Source organism: Sinohyriopsis cumingii, chromosome 8, assembly GCF_028554795.1.
Source record: "Sinohyriopsis cumingii isolate HCF-2022 chromosome 8, ASM2855479v2, whole genome shotgun sequence".
Classification (NCBI taxonomy): Eukaryota; Metazoa; Mollusca; class Bivalvia; order Unionida; family Unionidae; genus Sinohyriopsis; species Sinohyriopsis cumingii.
The window spans coordinates 67,564,667-67,574,598 of NC_142968.1; positions in this window are offsets into that span (position 1 = coordinate 67,564,667).

Sequence of the window (9,932 nt, forward strand, 5' to 3'; positions counted from 1 at the left end):
TTGTTGTTGTGGAGTTTAACACCATTTTTCAGCACACCATGGACTATACATGGCGACCAGTATTATTGGTGGAGGAAGAACCCGGGAAAACCCCGAAATGAACCACCGACCCACGAGAAGCCACTGGCAAGCTTTCTCACATACCAACATTGTCCGAATCCGAGACTCGAACCCACGCAGACAGAGGTGAGATGGCAGTGATCCGTAACGGAGAGCGCTTTAGACCACTCAGCCACTCGGGGCCCCTTGAGACATCATGCCGCAGATATAAAGCATCATGTCCAACCCAGAAACATTCTCCTGACACCAAACCGACTATTTAGTGTTTACTATGATTTCGACACACTCACTACATCCCGAAGCATTAAGTCCCTTGCACTTGTGATATTCTTCTCCATATGACAGATCACAACCAGCGACTCTTAGAAAAGTTTACATTTTCTGTGTATGCAGATCATAAAGTCTGAATAACAACAGAACAATTCTTTGATTTGATGTGTGCAAAAGAGCACATAGTCAGTATAATACATAATTCATTGCAAATGCTCTGTTTCCTAAATAATAGAATACATAAATTAATAATAGCAATAAAAAATGTGCAAATAAATATTCGGGGATAGACAGACAGACAAAGAGAGAACTCGACAGCGAGAGAAAATCATCTAAGTTGGAAAGCATTACCAACATATTTACCTAAGTATTTTAGAGTCGTTAAAACTTCATTTTTGGGTTAATAAAGTAATTTGTACATGCTTGGTGTCTTCCAATAATAAGGACCAATATAAGATTCCATATGTGAGGGGAATACAGGACAGCTTAAAAAAAATGATATTCACACATTCGTCGAAATTGACTTAGTCTTTTAAGCAGAAAGATGTGGGGTCGTATATCTATCCCATCATGGCATGCTTGCTTTAATCTACGCAGACTACAAGCGAATACGAAGCTACAGAATATTACTGTTCGTGGCCTTATATTTGCCGACGAATGTTCCATGAATCTCAATTATAAGTTTGACATGTAAAACGGTATGGATCATTTCTTGTAGCTTGTTATTATTACGGTCTCAAAATCTATCAAAAAGACAAAGGGGATGCACCATCTTGCAGCAAGGAATCAGTTCATATAGCCAACCATCAGAGCAAATGGATAATCACTATTGTCAGTGACATGTTCACCTATTTCGGCAGCACACTGTCACCTACTGTCCACTTCGATGATGAAACGGCTGAATTTTCAAAGCAAGTGTGGCCTTTGGCAGAATACGCACAAACGTGTGGGAGCGAAGAGGTATCAGTCTACACGTTAAACTGAAGGCCTACAAAGCCACCGTGTTGCCAAACTTGTTATATGTTAGCGTATGCCACGAAGTTCAATGGTTTTCTCATGGGCTGCTGAGGAAACTCGTGAGGATAAGATGGCAGAACAGGGTCGCAGGATCTGAGTTTCTCAGACGAGCAAACATTCCAATTATACACAATGTGCCGATGGAATTACAGTGGAGACAGGCAGCCCCATCGCCAGGATATCAGGATCTCAGAGGAGCTACTAACAAGAAGATCGTCTATGTTGAGCTCAAGGAGGCAAAGTGATCTCACAGTGATTATAATTAACGCTTCACAGATTCCTTCAAGTCATCCTTAAATTACTTCAACACTGTCCCTGAGCATTTGGATGATCTCGCACAGGATCCCTCCCCTGCCGCAGTTTCATCCATGCTGGAGCTAAAGACTTTGAACTGATGAAAATTGAAGAGTCAGACAGAAAGGTGAACAAGGTAAATCTCGAAAATGCAGCACATCCTGCATTGATCAAGCAAGCGCAACCGGCATTTGCTGTCGAGTGTACAACAGACTGTAGGAGCACAAATTGACCTGATCTTACATACCCACACAACTCAAAACAGTTATTGAGGGGCCCCGAGTGGCCGAGTGGTCTGAAGCGCTCTTCGTTACGGATCACTGCCATCTCACCTCTGTCTGCGGCGGTTCGAGTCTAAGATTCAGCCAATGTGGGCATGTGAGAAAGCTTGCCAGTAGCTTCTCGTGGGTCGGTGGTTCTTTCCGGGGTTTTCCGGGTTCTTCCTCCACCATTAATACTGGCCGCCATGTATAGCCTATCGTGCTCAAAAATGGCGTTAAACCCCACAACAACAACAACAACAACAAAACAGTTATTGATATCCTAGTTAACAATAAGTCAACTAATAAATTGGAAAACGCGTACAAGTTAAGACTCCGCAGGAAAACTGCAAAAATAATTAGTGTTTCGTGATTCATCTTTTGCAAGTAATAACTGGTCTAGAAAACATTTGTAAATGCAAATTGCATTGACAGGAATAAGATTAATTATTTTCTTTCATTATATTCAGCAAAGCTTGCTGATGTGATTAATGCGGGGATTTAAGTGAGTATAAAATTAGATGTGTCAGGTAAATACAAAATTAAATTTATCTTCGAGTATATAAATAGGTAATCATTTATTATATTACAAGCTAGTCGAAGTCATTGATGCAAAATTTGTTCTAATAATAAACCTAGATAGTACTCGATTGGTACTACATTCCTCTATTAATTTAAGTAATATAATCGTTGGTTGTTTCATGATCCAAAAGGAGAAGATTTCATTGAGTAATAGTCTTTTAAGTCTTTTGTACAAATAAATTTTAAACAAGTTCGTCTTGACTAAAGGCGTTTTGAGGCTAGCTCCATCAGGAAGTTGTATCTTAACACCTGTTGCTCAAACTGTCAAAGGTATAAAGTCGTCACACTATCGTGCATTTGAAAAATATCTTAATCTTTATTTGTAGCTTCTTGCTGAAGTCTTTTCCATTCAGTTATTCACAAAATTTAGCATAAGTCATAGATTTTTTTGTCCCACAAAAATATATTCCTGAACTAAAAAGAAGGACTTTAATAGGGTTGTATGCACTCCATAAGTCCACCATAGGAACAAAAGGTGAAAACGTAAGATATCGTTAATAATTTCCTTAAACGGATAAAATACAAAACATTATTGCTGTAACCTTCTGGAATGTGTTAATTTAGACAAAACCTAAACTTATTGTATTCTGAAATAGTGTATTTTTGAGGAATAAGGAAAAGTAGTATTATACGGTAAATAGGAGCAGGTGATATCTACTTATAAATTCATGGTACTAAGCTTCACTCGGACACTTATTTTGAAGAAAGCAACGGAAGAATACCAAATACTCGCAAAAGGCTGCACAAACATGCATTACAAGCTGTTGAATTGTTATTAATATGAACAGATTCGAACTAAGGAAGTCAAGTGTGTTACACAAGATTAGGGCATAGAATTCCGACATGGTTTGGGTTATAATAGGTAGGTACAGGTTGTTAGAGATGACAAAGTAGTTATATTTATCTTCGGAAAATGATATCTTAAGACAATTTAATTCAGAAATGGAATTAAAATGTAAACAAATGACAGAAAGCATTTCGCTACAGTCAATTTTATATTTTTCTGTTTTATTATATATACATGCATACATACATACATACATACATACATACATACATACATACATACATACATGCATGCATGCATGCATGCATGCATACATACATACATACATGCATACATACATACATACATACATACATACATACATACATACATACATACATACATATGGTGTGTGTACGTTTGTGAAATGTGCGAAATGGGGACATATGTGTGAATACACACCAACTGTGCGGGTACACAACTCGAAACCGGGATGTACCCACATTAGTAATGTCGGCTTAAATGGAATGGCAGTCCGGTACCTAATGAAATAGGCGTATCTGAGCATGTCCCCGTTATGTCGGTATTTTTTTTAGATGATGTTATACACAACAATACACATGTACCACTCGACTCAAAACTTTGCGTGTATCAGTCGGAAAACTGTGTTCACGTGTACGCGGTAAAATTTCACACTGTTTTGCTGTCTGCTTGCGCACGTTGCTTCGGAAATACTCACAGAAGATGACATCAAGAAGAGCTAACAGAATTGAAATCATTTATGTAAACGTAGACAAATATACATGAAATAGTTTCTCTTTTAACACAGAGAGCAATATCGATATACATGTTTATTAAATGTAGTCTAATATTCATAACACATTTCGCCAAATTAGAACGAGAACACAAGAAAACTGAATAAAAGGTTTGATGCATATGTTATGCACGGTTTTTCGATGGGCAAGGGATTCTAGCCGTTCATCTGTTCCTCGTATATTTACCTTATATTTAACTCTGAGCTATTGACATTTGGATAAGAAATACACTGGAAAATATCAACATAGAGTTTAGATCATGTGGTTAGAAGAATAATAACGAACAGTCTACGTGTTTAAAAAAAAACAAAACATAATACCATTTCTATCCTCCAATTAACCGCGTTAGAAGTTAAGCTTGAACCAATAAGAAATAAAAAGGAGTTTTGTAAAAACTTGTACATGACACCAGTCACGACGCTGAAAGTACAAGTGTTCATACTCATAGTTAGTGTTTATCGATGTATCTTAAATATGCTTTCTGGCTGAAATACAAACAATGTGAAACAAAATAATAATATAAATTTTGTTTGACTCAGACGTAAATTATCAAACATTTCTCATTCTTACCACTTTTAGTCAGTACCTTTTAATATTCTCTCTCTCTCTCTCTCTCTCTCTCTCTCTCTCTCTCTCTCTCTCTCTCTCTCTCGGCTCTGTTCCTTCTGTCTTTCTTCCGTCTTGCTAGCTTGATTTCTTTCTGGCTGCATGTCCCTTGTTTTGCCCTATTTCTAAGGACCTGATGACATTAGTTTGTTAATTTGGATGGGAACTGTGTTCATGAGGTGAGAATACTACAATATTTAGATGTATATATCAAATGCATAGTAAAATAGATCTTTTCTGACCATAATTTGTTAAGATAAAAATCTCCTCGCTTTGATGGTAAAAGTCATATGTTCCCGTTTTGTATGTTTTACAAGAATGTGTGTGTGTGTGTGTGTGTGTGTGTGTGTGTGTGTGTGTGACAAAAGAGTCAGGTAGAACATGTTTATCTCGTTTCACAATGCCCATTTTTATTAGATCTTGAAAACAGATTCACACCAGTGACTTTCTTGGAAAGAAATACCCTTGTTGTATCCACGTTTATGCGGTAAAAATTCACACAGTTTTGATGTCGGCTTGCACACTTTGCTTCAGAAATACTCACCGAAGATGACATCAAGATGAGCTAACAGGATTGAAATCATTTATGTAAACATTGACAAATATGTATGAAATATTTTATTTTTAACAGAGAGCGCAATATCGATATACATGTAAGTTAATGGCTAGTCCAACGTTCAGAACACATTTCGCCAAATTAGAACGGATATTATACACTGTTTAAAATATTCTAGTCGTTCATCTATTATCGTATATTTAACTTATATTTAATTCTGAGCCATTTAAATTTGGATAAGAAATACAGAGGAATAAATCAACAGTGATTTTAGTTCATTCGAATGTGGTTGGAAGCAACATAACGAACAGTCTATATGGTTAAAAAACATAATACCATTCTCTCCTCCAATTATCCACGTTAAAGTTAAATCCAACAAGACAAGCTTGAGCCAATAGGAAACAAAAATAACATTTGTAAGAACTTGTACATGACACCAATTAAGATGCTGAAAATAAAATTGTTCATACTCTTATTTAGTGCTCATCGATGTATCTTAAATGTGCATGCCAGCTGAAGCATAAATAATGTGAAACAAAATAATAATATAAATTTCGTTTGACTCAAAGGTCAATTATTGAATACTTCTCATTCTGTCCTGGTTTAGTCAGTACCTTTTTATATTCTCTCTCGATGGGCATTGTGAAAGATGACATTGTCCTCTCTCTGCCTTTCTTCCTTCTTGTTTGCTTGATTACTTTCTGGTTTTAAGTTCCTTGTTTTGCCCGATATCTACGGACCCGATGACTACAGTCATTAGTTTCTTAATAGCGATGGGAACTGTGTTCATGCGGTGAGATTACTGCAAAGATGTATATATCAAATGCGTAGCAAAATTAATGTTTCCCTCATTTTTTGTTAAAATAAAAACGTCCCCGTTTTCATGGTCAAAATCATATGTCCCCATTTTGTAGGTTTTACAAGAACGTGTGTGTGTGTGTGTGTGTGTGTGTGTGTGTGTGTGTTTGACAGAAGAGTCAGGTAGAATATGCTTGTCATCTTTCACAATGCCCATCTTATTCAGATTTTGAAAACAGATTCACACCGATGACTTTCTACTAATTAAATGAAAACAATATGCAAGACATCAGGACATGATTATAACAAGTTGACAATACATTACTAATGTAAGCGTTATTGAACAGAATAAGTACTGAGAGACACCAGAATCACAGAGCTATAGAAACAGATTCTCAAGAACAGAAGAAAGATTTTTATAAGCTTAAGACGTGTTGAACAGAGATTCGGTACTCTATCTACTACTATCTAAGTCATTTAATCGACTTGACATTGAGACAGCTGATTCGCATAATGTTCAATGATACGTATATATCCCATGGAATTCGGATAAAAAGAGGAAAATATTATTGGAAAGCGACTAGCAGAAAATAAAATTAAAATATAAAACAATTAAAAATAACAACAAAAGGAAAAAGGTGTCTCTTTTAATGTTAACTTCAATAAAAGAATAAAAAGATGAAAGAAGATGAATGATTACAATACATTATTTAATGGCCTGGACAAACACCATCTTAGCAAGTACTACACTATATAAAGTTTTCAGCAGCAAATTAAAAACGAAAAAATGTAGCCATAAATCTGATGAAGCTGAACGAATTAATGGCTAGATCTCTAGAAACAACATTCAGTCTATCCATTCATTTTTAGACTGGATTCATGTAGTCAAAATGAAAAAGGATGTCACATTCAAACAATTAACAGCACACTAAAAGCCATCAAAGTAAAACACACATATGATTCGGTTATCTACGTTAATTATCGAATTGTCAGTGACATAAGAGAGCGGCATTATTTTTTATGACTTAATCTTTCGATGTAACTTACTTTTGTGACATTTGTAACTGTTTCGACATATCCGACTAACAAGCAAGTCTGATTCAGCAAATCATCACATCAGGTTAACACTTTAATCATGGAAATAAGCGGAAATAACTTCAAAGAGACGCCATCTGAGGTCAACTTTATTGTCTTTTATTAACAACTGCTGTCATTATTCCGGCGTTGTCCCTATTGCCACTGACCAGCAAATGGGGCCGAGACTCGCATACATCTCCCTTTACATACATGTACATAGGAGTACTTACTGTGGGCCGAATACAACACTTGGAATAGGCAGCCATACCTTGGAGACATGCCAACCAGAGCAGTGTTCTCAGTAACCATTCTATTTGCAGGTGGAACTCTAACAGATTTCTTTCTTGTTTAAATACCTCATGTGCATCCCAGTGATATATCTTTCCACATCTATGTCCAGCTCAAGTAAAGTTTGCAGGGCGCATCAGGATATTCTTTGAAACGTTACAGATCGTTGGATTGCTGACTATTTATGTGACAGTGTATGCCACACTCCAAAGCTGGAGCCCATAGTGTCTTAGAGGTGAATTTGGGCCAAGTCTTGAACATTGAGCCAGTACAGGTAATCTAAGTGCTTGTTTACAAGATAAAAATAAAACTATTTATATGCCTGAATATTCTGATAGATCCTTCATTTCTGCTACGTTGTATGTTTCATGCACTGGCTAGGATTCATGTTTATGTCACACAAGAAAATGCGGATATGTTTTCAAATATACTTTTGGAAATTGCATGCATCTGCTGTATATGCAAATAGCCTGAAATACATTTAAGAAATGTATTGGTCACACCATATCTAGATAAACAGAGGTAATATATGTTAATGTCAGCTAATTCGTTTTTGCCTAGTGAAAGAAGCAAAGAAAAGAATAGTCATGGAAAAAATGGGACTTGCTAGATTGATTGACAATCGGCAGAACTATAAAGTGGAAGTGAAAGCTAATATCACATATAAGCATGTCCAGATAGAAATGAAACAGGGAGAACCTGACCGCCGCTCACTATTTTGATGTATGGCATGTTGCCATAGATGTGTCCATAGCACAGTGTTTACTACACCAACTGATAATGGAAGAACCCTATTACTTTTACAGGGAAGAGACAAACAAAGAGCCCTACATCAAATCAGACAGAATAATATGTTTTAATATGTCTAATTCCATGTGTGAAAAAATAAACATGAGTTGATTGCCAGGGAACAAGAATTTTATGATCTGAGTAACCAAATTTCCAGCATTTGAAAAAACGTAAATGCGTGTTTCCAACACTGATTTTAAAAAATTTTTATAAGTACTTGAACTTCGTTTAACTTATCAATAACATATCTGGGACAGATAAATATTTTTCTATCGGAGGAGAGCGAGAATACTGGGTTAATTAATGCTGTGTATGTAAATGATGTAGCAGAGTCTGTGATTGAGATATTTGATTCGGAGCAATGTCTCTATTTTACGTTGATAAGAGTTAAGTATATTCAAAATTAAAACATCTCAGGTATTTTTTGTGCAAAAAAACCTACATAATATCTGGGAAAAATGCAGACTAACAAAAAGTAATGTTATGACTCTAAGAAACAGAGAAATCAAGCTAAACCAATTTAGTAAATTTCAACAAATAATGTATTTCTCTATAATACACAGGACATTTGAAATAGAACTTAATGTTGTGAATTAAAATCCAAATAATTCTAACCTTTCTATCATAAATCCAAAAGTATAGAGTGCTTTGAATGAATTCCAGGTTTTTAATATGCTTAAGGATCAATGGTGTTTCATGAGCTGATATGTCAGCAGTCTTGAATATATCACAATGATATAATCTAGAATATCTTTGAATGAATTCACAATAATCCAATATAATGATTTAGCCTAAAATGTCAGTAGCCACTTAGCAATTCCAATGAATGATATAACTAAATAATTCCTCTTAAATTATATCTCATACAACTAACAGTAATCTTAATAGACTGAAGATAAAATAGCAAAGACCAATTTGTTTACTTCAGAAAACTATATAAAAGTCTATTACGCAATAAGATGTCAAGGATGATGATTATTTTCAATGGAAATTTCCATCACATTCGTAATTATATTCAGGTCTATTCGAATAAGGTTAAGCAACTATCGAGACCAAATACAATTTCCAAGGAAAAAATCTGAATCTGAGTACTGAACTCAAATCTAACTAAACATTTTGTTTACAAATGAATATCATCTAAAAGTAAAATCTACAATACTGGACATGCGTTATCTATATAATGTGTTGCATAACAATGTCAGCAGCGATATACAGTCATGGACAAAAATTAAATACACAGTATAGATATCCATAATATGAACCCATATCTTACTTGCTAATCACTGTGTGCGTTTAAACCCCTTATTTCACGTGATCTTTGTTTCTCGGGTAATAGTGTATCTATTAAACCATAACAAGTATGATCACTATGAGTAGACCCATATAAAGGAAAAGGACCGTCCAGATTGTTAAATATAGTCAGCGACGAAACGTTCCTTTTTCAATCGTTCACTCAAGTAGTCAAGTGTTTAGTTTTTACCGATGTTTTCCATTTATTCTTTATTTCCTTCATGCCTAACTTATTTCTTCAGCATAACGATCAAATAACTTGAATATAAAGTTGTTTTTATTTTAAAATGCGAAATCTTTACTTATTGATTTTCCTGTAGTAATTGCTACTGAGGCTATATGCTTCATTCAAGAGGAACAAACTTTGGTTCTGCTCCTATTATCACATGCTGACTCAATACCTTCTCTTTAACTCTCAAATGACTCAAACAGAGTTCTCTTGCATAATGTGTTCATTTGTTTCT